This window comes from Gossypium arboreum, chromosome 6 (genome assembly GCF_025698485.1).
Source record: "Gossypium arboreum isolate Shixiya-1 chromosome 6, ASM2569848v2, whole genome shotgun sequence".
Classification (NCBI taxonomy): Eukaryota; Viridiplantae; Streptophyta; class Magnoliopsida; order Malvales; family Malvaceae; genus Gossypium; species Gossypium arboreum.
The window spans coordinates 38,733,109-38,751,880 of NC_069075.1; the positions used below are offsets into that span (position 1 = coordinate 38,733,109).

The 18,772-nt window shown below is 35.7% G+C and overlaps 1 non-coding gene across 1 annotated transcript; it reads right to left on the reverse strand.

Moving 5' to 3' along the window:
• Positions 1–17,176: 17,176 nt before the first annotated feature.
• Positions 17,177–17,283, reverse strand: LOC128294658 (small nucleolar RNA R71). Its single transcript, XR_008284966.1, has one exon. It is a non-coding gene; the product is annotated as a small nucleolar RNA R71 (small nucleolar RNA).
• Positions 17,284–18,772: the final 1,489 nt, after the last annotated feature.

Sequence of the window (18,772 nt, forward strand, 5' to 3'; positions counted from 1 at the left end):
TCTTACTTGTTTGAAAATTATTTTGATGTGTTAAAATTATTCTAACTTGATTGAAATCATTTTGACTCAGTTGAAATCATTTTCACTTGATTTTAAAATTGTTTCAAAATTTTATAAGAGTCCAACGTAAATATTCAAAGTTTTATTTCTTAGACTTCAAATTTAAAAATCAAATTTTCAATTTTAACTTATATTCAAAAACACTTCAATTTGTTATATGGAAATCTTTTATCAAATAAGGCTTAGTTTAACAATCTCCCCCTTTTTTGATATAACAAAACATTTGGTAAATTTGTTTTTGAATAATTACTCCCCTTTAATAAAAGATATTTTAAATTTGCGGTCAAAAGAAAATTTGTCATTCAAGTTGGCATTCATTTTTGCTTTAATGAAAATTGATCGCAAAAATTTGCATTTAATTATCATTAAAGAATAATCAAACACTAATAAATCAATTTACCTTAATTTTACCTTTTCTTCTCCCCCTTTTTGTTATATCAAACATCAAATAAAGCTCAAGGAGAAAAGAAGTTAGTTCATCACAAGAGATAGAAAAAATTGAATGAGTAATGAACTAAAAAAAATGCATCTCAAAATACAAAAAAAGCAATAAAGGGGAATAAAAACAAAGGCATGCGCATAAACATAAACATACAAATGAAGGTGCAAATGTTTTGAAAATGAAATGTAAGTCCTAGAGCTACTCCAATCAACATGAGGAGGGGAGAAAGTATGCATCGAAGGAAAATATGCAAGGAGAGACGACATTTGAGACTCTAAAGTAGATAGCCTATAGTTAATGTTTTCCCTACGAGATCGAACCTCTTCTTGAAGACCTCAAACATCGTTGCTCAAAGAATGGATAGCATCGAGTATGGCACTATTATCCTCGGAAGAAGATTGAGCAGCATATGAAGAGGAAGCAGGTAGAAGAGCAGGCTCGGTGCTGAAACATCTTCAAAAGTAGCATCAATATCGTCATTTGCATTATCCACTAGATGGTCGCTCTTAATCCACGTACTGTTGTTCGCATTGAAATGATATCCCACATAATGAAGGGCACTGTAACTAATTGGTTGGTTTGTGGTAACGGGGGTGTCTCCATGGGTATTAATACCTAATTGCCTAAAAAGGTATCAAATATGTGCCATGAGGAAGAGTGACATTTGAATTCAACCTCCTTCCAATGGATTTAATGATGTCATTGAACATTATTAGGGCAAGGTTGGGACGGCTATCAGATTTAAAGCAATCGAGCCACCAATAATCGATGTTTTGAAGCTTGGCATGCTTTTTGATAGGTCTAAGGCTCCAAGTGAGAATTAAATAGAGGAAAAAATCATGAAGATTAAGTTTGGATACCGATCAAGACTTGTAACACTCCTTACCTATATTCAACACCGTAACAGGGTACAAGGCATTACCGGACTTAAACACAAACATTCATACAAAACGGTGACACGAATTTCCATTCAAATTTAAAACTTTTCATTTACATTCATATTGTCCCTATTACGAGCCTACACACCCAAAACATACATTAGGAGTGGTTTGGGACTAATTGAGAACTTTGGAAACTCAAAAAATTTTTCATCAAAACAGGGGTCACACGCCCGTGTGGGTAGGTCGTGTAGTCACACACGATCGTGTCCTTAACCTGTGTAACTCCCTATTTATGACATCATCAACAATTTGAAGCCACACGGCCAAGTCACACACCTATGTGCTTAGGCCATGTCCTTCACACAACTGAGACACACGCCTGTGTCTCTGCCCATGTACTCGATACTGAGCATCCTGTTTTGCAAAAATTAAGGTGAAGGTGACACACGGCTGGATCACATGCCCATGGGGCGGACTGTGTGTCACACATGGCCTAGACACATGCCCTTGTGTTTACCCATGTGGACAAAAACAAGGCTATTTACCAAGCCATTTTGCCACCCTCACTTGCACACATTCACACAACACCACATGACACAATCTTAAGCATAGAAATGCATTTAAGCGAACCAAAAACCAACAATAACATATCATTCACATACTCTTAACATCATACTTTATCGAATCCAAACATACCAAATAATATTCGATAATGAGACTATTTGGCCACATTCAACTATTAAGTCTTTAGGCAATAACCGCAATCCATCATATATCAAGTGAATACAAACCAGATCGCAAGACATTTGCATATGCATATAAATAAAGATATAGGCTTACAATCAATTAGCCAATATAAGCCAATTTACATGGCAACACATTACATCAAACCTTTAACCATTACAAGCCAATACCTTTGGCTAAATCATAATGACATAATGACAAGTGACTCACTATACATGCCATAAAATTAAGAGGTTTGTATTCACTTTTACCCCACAATGATAGCATGATAGTTTGATAACACCTCCGGCAATCTCCAACTTGAGCTAGCTTAATAACCCTATAAGACATGGGAAAAGAAGAGGGTAAGCTATATAACTTAGTAAGTTCATATGCAAATAATAAGCAACCTCAACCATACAATTAGCATAATGTAAATTCATATGAATGTCATTTAAGTCTCATAGTATAACTTACTCATTCACATCTTACCAAGTGTTTATCATAACTCAACAATACAAACATAGAAGTATTATAATCTACCATAATCTCATGGTTATAATTTTTATTCAGTCACAATGTTTGCTTTATCAACTTATAAGCTTAATTTAACATCTCTTGGAATTAGCCCAACAATCATTATCTTTTTGTTATAAGATATTACAACAATTAACAAGTCATTTCAACCTCATAGTAAACATGCACATTAATCTTGGGTACTCACATTGCCAAGTATATATATCTTAATATCTTTCATCTTTCTGATATCCAATAAATCATAATTTGCATGAATAACACATGCTATATCATAACTCCATTTGGCCCAAAAGCCAATCACATAGTCATCAAGTATCATAGATGCATCTTAAATCATGTCCTTTACATAGTGTACAATAAAACTCATGATCATGATTCATTCATTCACTTTCTACCGAAGTCTCGTCGATTCAAAATCTCAATATTTATGAGCTTTGTATACATACCTGTACCCTTCCAACATGATCATACCTTGTCATTTCTTTGACATAATCCTTGGATTACCCGTTAAACCACTTGGAATACTAAATGATACCCGAGGAAAATCTAATACACATAGTAAGGTGCCAATGCCATGTCCCAAACATGGTCTTACATGGGATCACATATAAATGCCAATGCCATGTCCCAGGCATGGTCTTACATCGGATCACACATAACCCTAATGTCATGACAATTGTGTCTTAACTATTCCTAAGATTCAATCGGGATTCGAGGTATTGATTCTTCGTCAAATCATCATCAAGTCATCATTAATGAAATCCATAGAGATAAATATACATTTCAAGCAATATCAAAACATCAAATACATAATAACATGATGTTGAATTATTTACACACGAACTTACCTCGACACTAAAAATGGCAAAGAGGGACCTAACCGTCAATTACTCGATTTTCTCCCGTCCTAGGTTTGAACCTCATTTTATTTGGTCTAAAACTTCACATTTAACTTATTCATTAGTCACATTATTCAATGTGACCCAAAAATTATATTATGGCAAAATTAAGTTTTTGCCCCTAAAGTTTGTCATATTTACACTTTTGCCCTTAGGCTCGTAAAATGATTTTCATTCAATATATTTGTACTTTAAGCCTAGTCGATCCTTTTTTTAACTATAGAAACCCACATTTTTTCATTAAAACGCACTTTTACTACATATTTTATAACATTTACAATTTAGTCCTTTTTGACATTTTTACCGAAAATCACTTAGTAAATGTCGTTTCTCTTGCATAACCTACCATTAAACATAAAAATACACAAATTATAACATGGGCCAAATCCTATACCTTCATCATATCTCAAATAAATGGTAGAAATAGCTAGATTATGACACAAGGATTCCAAAAATGTAAAAATAATTAAAAACGGGGCAAGAACAGACCTCCAATCAAGCTTGGAAGCTTGGAAAACCCTATCCATGGTTTCTTTATGTGAAATTCAGCCAAGGAAAAAGATGAACAAGAAATTTTGGCTTTTATTTTGTTTATTAAGTCATTTAATTACTAAATGGCCAAAATGCCCCTAACTTAAAAATATTCTATTTCACCTATTTCATGCCCATTTTTGTCCAAAAAATTATACAATGGTCAAAGGACATCCAATTTAAAATTCCATAACAATTGGACATCTCTAGCTTTTAGAACTCAAGTTTTACACTTTTTACAATTTAGTCCTTTTGACTTAATTGAGTGCCAAAACGTCAAAATTTTCGAGCGAAATTTTCAAAAAACAATTCCATAAAATTGTAAACCATAAAAATATAATAAAAATGAATTTTACCATGTAGGATTTGTGGTCCTGAAACCACTGTTCCGACTAGGCCCAAAACCAGGCTGTTACAACTCTCCCCCCGTTTAGGGATTTTTGTCCCCGAAAATCTTACCAGAAGAAATTGCTTTCAACTCTCATGAAACACTTTCACTAACTTTCCAGAATCACAAATCAATTTTTAGCCTCGTATATCTTTTTCCAATAACCTTTGAACTTTAGAACATAGTGTCAGGACATATCGTCATAATCTTAGTTACTCTCTCAGGAACACATATATTCAGTTGATCTGTCAAATAAAAACTCTGTCCATACTGAAATGATTATACAGATCTTTCTTTTTCAAATGATCAACCATAAACCAATTAATATATTCTTTTTATAGATAAAATAATCTTGATACCAAATCCATAGCAATTTTATCTCATAACACACTAGTATTATCACTGACTGTATTAGTCCTAAATACACTTGATTCTCAGCTTTTACCAGTTGATGAACCGAAATCGGAATACGAACTAAAAAATCTCATGTAATATACATAATTACCAGAACATCAACTTCCTCTGATTGCACAGTTTATTACTCTTGGATGAACAGAAGAGCTACCACTGAGCCAAGTACTACAACTCCTGCATAAAACTCCGGATTCATCTGTTCACAACTTTCTATTTCAGAACAATTATAATAACAGGAATCAGGTCTGAGTTGACATTCAACATCAGAAGTAAACTCACTCTGAACTCATTTAGGTTACCATTCACTATCACATTTTCTGAGCTTCTCAGTTTCGCAAAGAAAACATCGCTTTAGCATTTAATATAGCTAGAATTAGACCATCATCAAATAAGATTAACCATGTATCCAACACTCACAAAATAAAAAAAATTTTCTATTCAAGCATTTGTAACCATATTTGCTTTCCAAAAGGTAAACCGATAATTGCTCACAGTCTTTTAACATCTCAAAACATTCACATTGTCTTAAATTCATATCTTTCTTTGACATTAGATACTCTAACCCATTAGGATCAGGAAGCATATGACATTTTTGGTCGAACATACAAAATCATCAAATTCACAACACAAACATAAAAGTGGCCATCTTCAAATCACCAGTCGAATAGTTCTTTTTAATGTGACTTTAATCGCCTGATCATACAAACCATCTTTTTACATTTTTGTATTAAAACATATTCCAATCTGTTCCATAGTACATCACCGAAAAGTCAAAAATTCTTTTCTCAATTTAGACTAAACTCAGAACTAGAGCTTCGGTTAATAATATCTTCAACTATTTTCAACTTTACTAACATGCACAGACCATCCAAATTTTCTTAAATGCGATAACCTTTCAAATCAGAACAATTTTAACTCGTAATAACATTATTCGGTTAGAGCAATCTAATAAGTATATCTCTATATCATACTTTCTAGAATATAGGTTCTTCATTTAGGCTGTCTGTTTACATACTCATGATTGCACATAATTTATTCTCTTAGCTGAGGATATGCTTAAATACATATAAGTAAAATCACATCTCAACAAATCAGTTCACTCTAATAAAAACAACCAAGTTAATTTCGACTATCAAATAATAACATGTTAAAACACTCTTTTTTTCATACTGCTACCACAACCTAAATACATACATTCGTTTACAATTCTCTTAACATGCTAATCAAAGGTCTTGCAACCATATTAGCTCAAGAAAATAGATATCCTGATTGAACTCATTAACTTTAATCAAACTTACCTGAGGAAGAGATCCATCATACAATTTTAAGCTTGTGCTCTCATCATTTATACCCTTGCCGATGACAAATCCTTACACGAAAATCAGAGAAATCCAGAAGAAAAAAATACCTACCAGCTTTGGAATTCCATTGTAACAGAGATAATACACTTTCAAAATATTTATATATACAACAAAATACGTCTAGTTGAAATAGATGAATAGTCTCACATAAGTCTTACCACTGACTTCACTCCAACATATTAGGATAGAATTCGAAAATTTAAGGCAATGCCAATCATAGAACAACAGACCATCAGTACTTTCATTTAACATTAAAGTTGACTAACATTCTCACTTGATAAGAATTTCATCAAAAAATGGACATTCACATGAACCCCTAAGGACGAATGAATATATACAGAATACTTAGAAGAAATCATTGTAATCTATTCAACCATAACTGTTACACGCAGACATCTTTACAATTCGAACATCATTTTTCTGACTAATTCTATTATCATAAACACCGTATTATTTGTAACATCCCAAATTAGGGTCTAGTTGGAATAGTGCTTTTGAGACCACAAATTTAAAATAAAAATAATAATTTTATGATTCTCATGAGGTCTATGATATGATTGCACGCTTGTGTGAGGGTTTCATGAAGAAATTCTATCGATAAAGTGTCAAAGTTGACATTTAAGACTAAATTACAAAAGTTACAAAATGTGAGTTCTAGAAGCTTTAGGCATGAAATTGACATATAGTATTGATTAGAGGTCCTTAAATAGTAATTTTCCTAATTTCTATAATTATGGAAAAAAATGGGTATGAATAGGAAAAATTTGAAAGAAAGGCATTAAGGTCATTTTTATCATTTGGTTAATAAAAGAATAAAAAGGGAAAAATAAGTCAAAATTGTGTTAAACTTCTTCATGGCATAGCCAAAATTCTCCAGCTCACCATAGCTAGGGTTTTTCAACTTTTTAAGCTTGAAAGTAAGTCAATCCTAGCCCTATTTTTGTTGTTCTTTGCATTTTTGAAGTCCTTGAAACACGATCTATCCATTTTTGGCCATATTTTTGAGCTAGGGTTCATGTATGAAATTTGACCCATGTGTGACATGTTTGTATTTTGATGTTTAATGGAGGAATATAAAAGTTTGATGCATGATAAACATCTTTTACTAAATGGTTTTTCATGAAAACACCTAAAAATGACCTTTTTGTAAACGTTGTGAAGTAAGTGGTTAAAAATCTGATTTGAAAGAAAATGTGGGCTGATATGAGTATGATATAAGTTCAGCTAGGCTTGGGCATCAAATAAAATGAACATATTTCATTTTACGAGCCTAGGGGCTAAGTTGTAATTATGTGAAAGTTTAGAGGCAAAAGTGTAATTTTTCCAAAGTATGATTTATGGACTATTTTGAAAAATGTGATGATTAAATGAGCTAAATTTGCAATTATAGATCAAGAAAAACGGAGTCCAGACCTAGACTGGGGAAAGAACAAGATTTTGGACTAAATCGAATTAACTGTCCATATTTTTTTTACCGAGGGAAGTTCATGTGTAAATAATGCAATATTGAATCATGTTTTAATGCTTTAAAAATGTATGAATTTCTATGTTTGATTTCTATAATGAGTATATGAACGATATTGTGGTCAATGAGAATGACATTGTCAACGAGTTCGATGAATATGTGATATCGAGAAAAATCCCGTTTGAACCTTAGGAATAATTTAGGATACAATGTGACATGTCACTAGGAACTATGAGATTATCATCACATAAAAATATATGTATATGTGATTATGTGAATCCGGGTGCTAGTCTTGTACGTTCTACAGGTGGCTGGGTAGCCCGGCATGTGTTGCGGGTACCTGTCAGCTTGTGTGAGCAGCCCGAGTAGTTACGTTCTAACTTTCAGCTTGTGTGAGTAGGTCCGTGATTAGCTCGAGAGTGAGCAATGTGTGATTATGATGTGAGGTAGCATGTGGCTACGTTTGAAGCACTATGTGCAAGTTTTCTATGTATTCGATAGTATTCCGAGTGCTCAATGGGTTAACCTGTGAGTTATTCGATAAGTAAGTCAATGATGTGGAAATATGACAATGTGTTATGAGTTGGTAAAGGTATGTACGATAAACTCAAATGAATGAGATCGATATGTGATGAACTTTTGGTAAGATTGAAATTGTGTAAGTTATGTCTACAAATTAAGCTATGCCTATGAATTTATGATAACACATAAGTAAACTATGTTATGTCAATGGTATTTATACATATGATTATGTTGCTATTTATTTGCATGTGAACTTATTAAGTTTTATGCTTACTCCCCTCTCTTTTTCATTTTCTTATAGTATTGCCAAGCTAGCACAGGGATCGAAAGACGTCAGAAGCTTGATCATACTATCAACTGGACATTTGCGTAAAGTTAGTCTCAATATTTTGAGTATGGCATGTATAGGGGCATGGTGGTTTTTGTTAGATTTCAGATTGCTTTAGCCAAATGTGTTGGCTTATGGTAATATTTGATTCATTTTGTATACGGTTATGTGATATGGTTCATATCGATCATTTGGGTTGTAACCCTAATTTATTAGGCATGCATGCAATATATTATGCTTGATGTGATTGCTTGTGGATGAGATGAGTGATGAGTGGCACATTTGCTAAGTGAACGAATCATGGCTAATAAGGATGACCAAAGCTATGGTATAATTGAGTAAATTGAAAGTAGGTTTAGCATGATGAATGAATACGAAATTGGTGTGGAATGCTATGTGAAAATATGATGGTTTGGATATGTGACATGTTGACATTACAAAGGCATTGATTAATCATGTTTATGAGGTTTTGAGTGACTAAATATACTATGTTGCATGCCATCTAAGATGAATAAGTAAATGAGCATTTAAGGGTGACCAATGGCTTGGAAAATAACCTCAAATTTACGGGTAGACACACGGGAGAGTGATCCGACCGTGTGTCCCCTGCACCATAATTAATGCAAAATAGAATGCCCAGTAGTAAACACATGGGCAAAGACACGACCGTGTGTCTCAGCCGTGTGAAGGACACGGCCTTAGGACATGGGCATGTGCTCAGGCCGTGTGAAGTCTACACTTAATTTTTGAAATTTAATTCACCACACGGTCTGAGCACACGGGCGTGTGACTTGGTCGTGTGACCTTATTTTGGTTGATGACATCATTGTCAGAGAGTTACACGGGCTGAGGACACAGGCGTGTCCCAACCCACACGATCTACCCACACTGGCGTGTGACTCTCCAAAATAAGAAAATTTTTGAAGTGTCAAAAAGGTTCTAAATGTTCTTGATTTAGTCCCAAACCACTTATGGTATATGTTTTTGGCCTTGTAGGCCCTTTAAAGGAACAAATTGCATGTGATTGAAAGGTCTCAAATTGGTTGAAATTTTATGGCCCGAGTTTTTGTGTGTTTATTTACGTTTAAGTTTAGTAATGCCTTGAACCCTGTCCTGGCATCGAATACAGGTAAGGGGTTTTACATTTAGTGGTATCATAGCTACGGTTTAGTCAATTCTCAGACTAACGTAGCATGTGTACAAGTTTAGCTATACATGCCATAAATATATTATAATAGTGTGATGACTACTGACGATTTTAAAATATGTTTTCATATAATAAATGGATCCCAACAGAGTAGTGGCGGATGATGTTCAAAGTAACGCACCTGCATCCGTTGAAGGGGTAGTGCCATCTGATAGTAGACCTCCTATAGTTAGTCGAGGAGAAGGAAGTAGGGAAGCCTTTCTCTATATGATGGATGCCTAGTACACAGAGTTCGTTCGAACGAACCTGAAAGCTCAACCCCCTTCACCCCTACCTATTCCTCAACCTAACCCTGTAGCACCCCAAGGTATGGACTTTGTGGGACTGAATAGTCCCCCAGTTGGTAAGATTCAAAAACAAAGAGCTGAATAGTTTCAAGCTAGTAAAGATGATGACCCTAAGAGGTAGAGTTCTGGCTCGAGAATACCATTAGGGTGTTTGATGAGTTATCCAGCACACCGGAGGAATGCATGAAGTGTGTTGTGTCCTTGCTGAGTAACTCAGCCTATCAGTGGTGGAACACCCTTGTGTCGGGGGTACCAAGGGAGAGAGTTAATTGGGAATTCTTCCAAGAAGAATTCCGTAAGAAGTACATTAGCCAGAGATTTATTGATTAGAAATGGAAGGAATTCCTCGAGTTAAAACAAGGTCGACTGACGGTAACGGAATATGAGTGTGAATTCGTGAGGCTAAGCAAATACGCTAGAGAATGTGTATCGACTAACGCCATCATATGCAAAATATTTGAAGATGGATGAAATGAAGACATCAGATTATTAGCGGGTGTCCTTGAACTGAGAGAATTTGTTGTGCTCGTAAAGAGAGCTTGTAAAGTCGATGAATTAGCTAAAGAGAAGAGAAAACCTAAGTTAGAGTCTCGAGACTCGAAGAAGAGATAGATGGGTAAATCATTTCATTCCTCAACTAAGAAACTAAGAGAGTTAAATACTCGATTGAGTGTTTCAGCTAGGTTTTCGATCTAGAACCATGGGAAACAATATTCGGGTCATAAAGCTCAAACCACTTTGATAGCGAGTGTGGGTAAATCTCGACCTAATAGACTTGAATGTCAACATTGTGGCAGACGTCACCCCAGTGAATGCTAGATGAATAGCCGGGCATGTTTCAAGTGTGGTTCACATGATCATTTTATCAAGGATTGTCCTGAGATTGTTGAAATGGAAAAATTTCAGAGCGCAAGATCGGGCAATGCTAATTCTAGAGGAAGACCACAGAAGATTCTGGGAAATGGAACGAGTAGTAAGAGTGCACCTAGGGAACTAACTGTAAGACCTGAGGGTAGAGCACCTGTGAGGACTTACGCCATTCGCGCTCACGAAGAGGCTTCATCCCTTGATGTGATTACGGGTACTTGTTCTCTCTATGATACTTCTGTTATTGCTTTGATTGATCTAGGATCTAACCATTCGTAGGTTTGTGTGAAATTGGTGTCTAGCATGAATATGCCCATTGAGTCTATAGAATTTTTTGATAAAAGTGTCAAACCCTCTAGGCAAGCATGTGATAGTTGACAAAGTATGTAAGAGCTGCCCTTTAATGATTAAAGGTCACTGTTTTTTGGCTAATCTTATGCTTTTTCCGTTTGATGAATTTGATATAATACTTGGTATGGATTGGTTGACCATGCATGATGTAGTACTAAACTGTGGAAGGAAAATCATTGAACTGAAATGTGAAAGTGGTGATATCCTTCGGGTTGAATCAGATGAATCGATAGCTTGCCTGTAGTGATTTCTTCTATGACTGCTCAGAAATGTATAAGAAAAGGTTATGAAGCTTATCTTCCCTCTGTGTTGAATGCAAAAGAGTCTGAGTTGAAAATTGAATCAGTGCCGGTAGTATGTGAGTATCCAGATGTGTTCCCGGAAGAGTTGCCCGGATTAGGGAAGTTAAGTTTGGCATCGAATTAGTTCGGGCACTACACCTATTTCGATCGCTCTATATAGGATGGTGATAAACCGTAAATTATACATATTTTTACCCCATGTTTAATGCATTTTATAGATGATTTCTCATTAGAATTGGTGAATTCGATGCTACTAATGCTTTTATTTCATGTTTTGTACTCAGGATAGCAGCAAGAGTCAAAAGGAGCCAAAAAGGGACAAAATGGACCAAATCGAGAAGATGACACGGCCTAAGCCTTGCCATACGGGCAGCTCACACGGTCGTGTCTTTCGAGGGTGTCGACCAAGGCTTTCACGATTCACACGGCCTCGCCATTGACCTACATGGCCGTGTGCAATTTAACGGATCGAACATGGCCTGGCAATCACGTCACACAGCCGTAGCACACGGGCGTGTCCTTGCTGAGCCCAAGTTAAGTCCAATTCGGAAAAGGCCACTTTGGAGGGTTTTTAGGCATTCCAAAGCCTATAAATACGCATTAGAGGAGGAGAAAAGGGGAGACGTAGAAGAGGGGTAAGGAATTACCCCAAGGAAGTCGATTGATCCATCTCAAAAGCCGGATTCATCATCAAGACTGAAGATCTCTCCTCAATTCCCTTTCAGGAGTTTTGGGTTTTCTTTATGTTTTGTATTCTTTATTCTTCTGAGATGTTTTCTTATTTAGTTATGAACTAAATCCCCTAAATACCTAAGGGGAATGAAACCTAAGACGAATCTTGTTATTATTTTCTGAATCGTATGATAAATATTTAACTTGTTCTTAATTATGTGTTCTTAATTCTTACTTTGATATCCCAGGATATTGATTCAAGACATGCTCTTATTCAGAGGAGGAATAGACCCTATCTAAGAGTACATTTTCCATAATTAAGCGGAGTTGATTGCGCGCCTAGAAATAGGGTGACAAGAGTTTACCGGATTAGGGTGAAACCTAATAAGGGGATCCATAGATCGAGTTAATACAACCTTAGAGTGTTAATTAGAGAAAAGTCTCGGTTATTCAATCTAGGGATTAGACGTTATTAGTCTTGAATAGGGATAATAACATAACTTAGGATCTCTACGGAACAAGTTGAATAAATAAATCGTCCGATTCGGAGCCAGAATAACAAGTACAGTCTAGGTGGATTTTTCCTTAGGTATTGTCTCAAGTCAATTGTTTTTCCCAAAAGCAATTCCCCAATTATTTTCTCTATAGGTTCTTAGTTTAAATAATTAGTTAATTAAAATAAACCCGTTTATTCTTAGGCTAGATAATAAAAAGATAGTTATTACTAGTACTTTTGGTTCCCTTGGGTACGATATCCCGGTCTTGCCATTATTATACTATTGTTCGATAGGTGCGCTTGCCTTTTTGTCATGATAATAGTTAGTCTAGGTTTGATCTTCATTATAAATATTTATTACTTGTTATGAATCACGCAATCAAGTTTTTGGCACCGTTACCGGGGACAACAATACACGGGTGTGGTACCTTAACATGGACGGGGGAGAAGCGAACACAGCTAGGCACGACCATGCCATATGGCTGTGTACAACACACGACCAAGAAACACGGGCGTGGGATAGTAGTCAAGCACGAACTAAAATTGCAAAATTCGAAACACATGGGCTCAACCTCATAAGGACACGGGCATGGCCCTAGGCCGTGTTTCCCTCCCCTATATAAGCAAATCACTGTTCCTTTTCCTCTTCCTTTCCAAAGCCCTAGCCGAAATCTCCCCTTCTCCACTCCCTAATCCCTATTCTCAGCCACCACCACCTTCTCGTCCAGTTCATGTGGCAGCATCAGATGCTAACATCTCTGAGCACCTCACCTGATTCGAGCTTTAGTGTTTTCAACAATTTGACAACATTGATGCTACTCTACAGCAGAGTTGTCAGCACCTTCCCATCTCATCGCCAGTCCCACCTCGCGAACCATCCAGCAATGAAGATGTTTAGAAATATTTATTTATTATTTTCTATTTTTACCATACAAGAAGTTTCACTTCTCTCTCTATCTTATTTTTATTCTCTAACATTTATCTTTGTACATTGAGGGCAATGTACATCTTAAGTGTGGGGGGGTATTCATTAATAATCACCTTGTTCTCATGAAAAACTCTCATATCATATTTAGTATAAATTTTAATTGATTTATGATTCTGATTGATATATCTTGAATTAAAACATAGAGATTTATGCGTTGGTTATTTAAACTTTATGACATTAGAGAATCAAGCATGATAAGTTGATTTTTAAGAAATTAAAATTATAGGTTGTTTCCCCAAGTCTAGGTATTACTTTGAATTAGAATTCACGAGTCAAAACATCAAAAAGCCATGATTTTTGTGAGATTTTTGAGCCTTTTGAGCATCTATTTATCCTTTCATGCTCACTTTTATTATTTCTTTGAGTGCGTCAGTATTGAACTGTTATTCTAGAACTTGCTTCAATTACACATATTGAGATCACATGTATGATTTAATATACTGAGATGATAAAGGCACTTAGGATTTAATCCATTTACTCCATAAAAAGCCTTCCCACATAATTAAACCCTTAGTGAAATCCCTTGAGCCTACTAACCCTTTTTCATTGCTTAACCCTCATCATTAACCCATTAACCCATTATTGTTGAAATCCTCCTACTTAATTTGACCCTTTTTATTGAGATTGAATTTAATATTGTTACCTTGCTATGTTCACCATTTTTTGTTACTGAATCATGAAGTACGATTTCTATATTGTATCGACTTGATTTGTTCTTAAAAAAAAACTCAGTATTATATTGTAATTCTCAGCAAGCTAAAGTTGTCATGAACTCATGTAAACTAGTTCTAGATATTTGTTTGTGGTTCAGTAATTAAGTTTTTGATAGTGGGGTAATATATTGAAATTATCTCGATTCAAACCTTTTTCTCTTCAGCTTGTATCCATACTTGTAACCTAAACCCCGTTACAACCATGCAAAGCCCTTTTGATTAGTGTATCATATCATTTATAAGTGGTGGAGATTTGGTTTTCATGCAAGCCTATGGTAATAACTTTTCATGTTAGACAATTGAGTGCCTAATCTTGAACCTTAAACACTTTGAGTGATTTGAGTGAATCTTTAGTGAGGATGTCATCTCTTGTATATTTAGGATTAAAGTTAATTACTTGAAAGAAGGAGATTACATATTATTTTGTTGTCAAAGTATTCGATTTAGATTGTTTGAGGCTTTTAATGCCCCTATAGTTGAATTCTCACTGTATGATTTTCTGTGGAATAACTTGTAACATTATCAGTAATGATTATGTGATTGAAAAGAATGAATTCTAACAGTAAATGAGAATTTTTCTTCAGGACAAGCAAATGCTTAAGTGTGGGGGTATTTGATAAACGCCAAATTATACATATCTATAACCCAAATACTTAGCATATTTATGGATGTTTATTACTAGATTTGTTGATTTTGGTGCTCTTAATCCGGTTATTTCATGTTTTGTACTCAGAAGAGCACCAAGAGTCGAAAGGAGCCAAAAACGAGCTAAAAAGGGACAAAACAGACCAAATCAAGAAGATGACACGACCTAAGCCTTAGCACACGGGCATCTCACACACCCGTGGCCTTCGGGGGTGTCGACCAAGGTTTTCACGATTCACACGGCCTGACTATTGAGCCCACACGGCCGTGTGCATTTCAATGGATTGAACACGGCCTGGTAATCACGTCACACGGTCGTGGCACACGGGTGTGTCCTTTTTTGAAAGAGTTATATCTTACACGAAAAAAGGTACTTAGGGAGGAAGAAAGCCAATCAAAAGCCTATATAAACACCCTAAGTGTGACCTAGAAGGAGGCCGCTCTTTCCAGAACTTTTCTGGAATACAGTACCACACGCCGGGAGTTACTTGAAGGAAGCTAGACGATCCATCTCAAAAGCCAGAGCTACTCCAAGACTGAAGATCTCTCTCAGAATTCCTTCAGGGCTTTTAGAGTTTTCGTTATGTTTTGTTATTTTCATACTCTTGAGATGTACTCTTATTTTACTATGAACTAAACCCCTTAGATACCTAAGGGGGATAAAACCCATGATAGATCTTGTTATTATTATCTGAACTGTATGATAAATACTTGATTTGTTCTTAATTATATGTTCTTAATGCTTGAGTTAATATTCCGGGTATTAGTTCATAATTTGATGTGCTTATGCAGAGGAGGAATAGACCCTGCCTAAGAGTAGATTTGGCATAATTAAGCGGAGTTGATCGAACGCCTAGAAATAAGGTTACGAGATTTTTCCGGATTAGGGTGAAACCTAATATGGGAGTCCATAGAGTGATTTACTGCTTCCCTAGGGGTTTTAATTAAGAAAGAAATTTCGATTAATTCAACTGAGGGTTAGACGTTATTAGTCTCGAAAGGGATAATAACATAGGTTAGGGAGTCTCACGGATCAAGTCATGTGAATAAATCATCCGGTTCAGAGTCAGATAACAAGTGAAATCTAGGTGGAGTCCTCCTTGGGTGTCGTCTTTATCAATTGCTTTTCTTCAAGTCTCTTTCCAAATTTTCTCTTTGCTTTAATTAAATCAGTTAATTAGTTTAAATAATTAGTTAATTAAAACAAACCCTTTTATTCTTAGGCTAGATAATAAAAAGATAGTTATTACTAGTACTTTTGGTTCCCTTGGGTACGATATCCCGGTCTTACCATTACTATACTATTGTTCGATAGGTGCGCTTGTCTTTTCGTCGTGATAATAGTTAGTCTAGGTTTGATCTTCAATATTAATATTTATTACTTGTTACGAATCACGCGATCAAGTTTTTGACACCGTTGCCGGGGAATTGAAATATTAGGAACACTAAATTTTTATTACTTTAGCTATTTATTTTTCTTGCAATTTTATTTTATTTTATTTTATTATTTATTAATTTACTTTTTCTCTCTCTTGGCAGGTTTTTTATAGTTTATGACTAGAAGAAACCCGTCAAGACCATTACTCTTTGACGAAGAAATCAATCGTACAATTCACAAAAATTAAAGAGAAATAAGGTGTAGTTTACGCTACATGGAGAACGAGCGAGAAGACGATACTCAAACCCCAACTGAAGAGATGGCCAAAAACCCAGGCGATCAGCTACCTCCTACAATTGCAGCTAATCAAAATCCTGCTCCACGTACTATGTATGACTATGCTAAACCTTCTTTAACAGGAACTGAGTCTAGTATAGTTAGACCTGCTATTGCTGCGAATAAATTCGAACTAAAACCTAACACAATTCAGATGATACAGTAGTTTGCTCAGTTTGATAGTTTGCAGGATGAGGATCCTAACACGCACTTGGCGAACTAATGGCATTTCTGATGATGCCATTTGTCTTCGGTTATTTCCCTTCTCACTGAGAAACAAAGCTAAACAGTGGTTCAACTCGTTACCACGAGGGTTTATCACTACTTGGGAACAAATGACCTAGAAGTTTTTACTAAAATATTTTTCGCCGGCTAAAATGGCTAAATTACGTAATGATATCTCTTGTTTTGTGCAGATGGATTTTGAAATACTTTACGATGCATGGGAGAGATACAAGGACTTACTGAGAAAGTGCCCTCACCATGGGTTACCGCTTTGGCTGTAAGTTCAAATGTTCTACAATGGTGTGAATCCCTCGACAAGACAAATGATTGACTCAGCTGCTGGCGGAACCATTAACAATAAAATATTGGAAGATGCTTATGAATTCATAGAGGAGATGTCACTGAACAACTATTAGTGGCAAGTTATGAGGACAAAGCCAACGAAAATAGTCGGCGTCTATAACATCGATTCAGTCACCATGCTCTCTAATCAGGTAGAACTTCTCAATAAAAAGATTGATAGTTTTCTTGGTTCTACGCAGGTACATCTAGTAATGAGGTGTGACTTAAGCGGAGGAGGTGTACATACAGAATACTAATCCTGCAATCCTACAACTGAAGAGGAACAAGTCAACTATATGGGTAATAATAACTTTAGATCTCAAAATAACCCATGCATTAATACTTATAATGCAGGTTGGAGGAACCACCCAAATTTTTCCTAGGGAGGTCAAGGAAATCCAAAGCCACAAAATACTCAGGGTTTTCAACAGCCACCTTATCAATAGGAGAAAAAACCAAACCTTGAAGAGATGCTTTTTAAATTCATCTCGGTGTCATAAACCCGTTTCCAAAATACCGAGACAGCACTTAAGAATTAACAAGCATCGATCCAAGGACTCAAAACTCAGATAAGCTAGCTGTCTAAGCTAATCTCGGAAAGACCACTAGAAAATTTATTTAGTAATACCAAATCTGGAGAGCATGTCAAAGCAGTTACACTAAGGACTGGGAAAGTGTTAGCGGAATCTGAAAAAAAAGTTAGCACAAGAAGCCGTGGAAAGCGAAAGGAGGGAAGAAAAACCCGAAAATAGTGACAAACCAGTACCGAAGGAATATTCACCACCGGTTCCAAATCCAGCAAAATTAAAAAGAGATCACATTGATGCACAATTCGGTAAGTTTCTTGAGCTTTTTAAGTAATTACATATCAACTTGCCTTTTGTTGAAGCTATCTCGCAAATGGCTACATATGCAAAATTTTAAAGGAGCTTTTAACAAATAAAAGGAAGTTTAAGGACTTATCTACAGTAGAACTCAACGAGGAATACTCCGCCATACTCCAAAATAAGCTTCCAACCAAACTAAAAGATCCAGGAAGTTTTACTATCCCTTGCTTAATTGGAAATCTGAGTATTGAAAAAGCACTAGCTGATTTAGGCGCTAGTTTTAATTTGATGCCCTATAAAATGTTCAAACAGCTTGGTCTTGGGGAACCTAAATCCACTAGGATGAGTATTCAATTAGCCGATAAATCTGTTAAGTATCCCAGGGGTATTATAGAAGACGTACTCTTAAAAGTAGATAAATTTATATTTCCTGTTGATTTTGTTGTGCTTGACATGGATGAAGATGTGGAAGTACCCTTAATTTTAGGGCGCCCATTCTAGCCACTGCTAGAGCCGTGATTGACATGGGTGACGATAAATTGGTACTTAGAGTAGGTGACGAGAAAATGATCTTTAAAATTTATG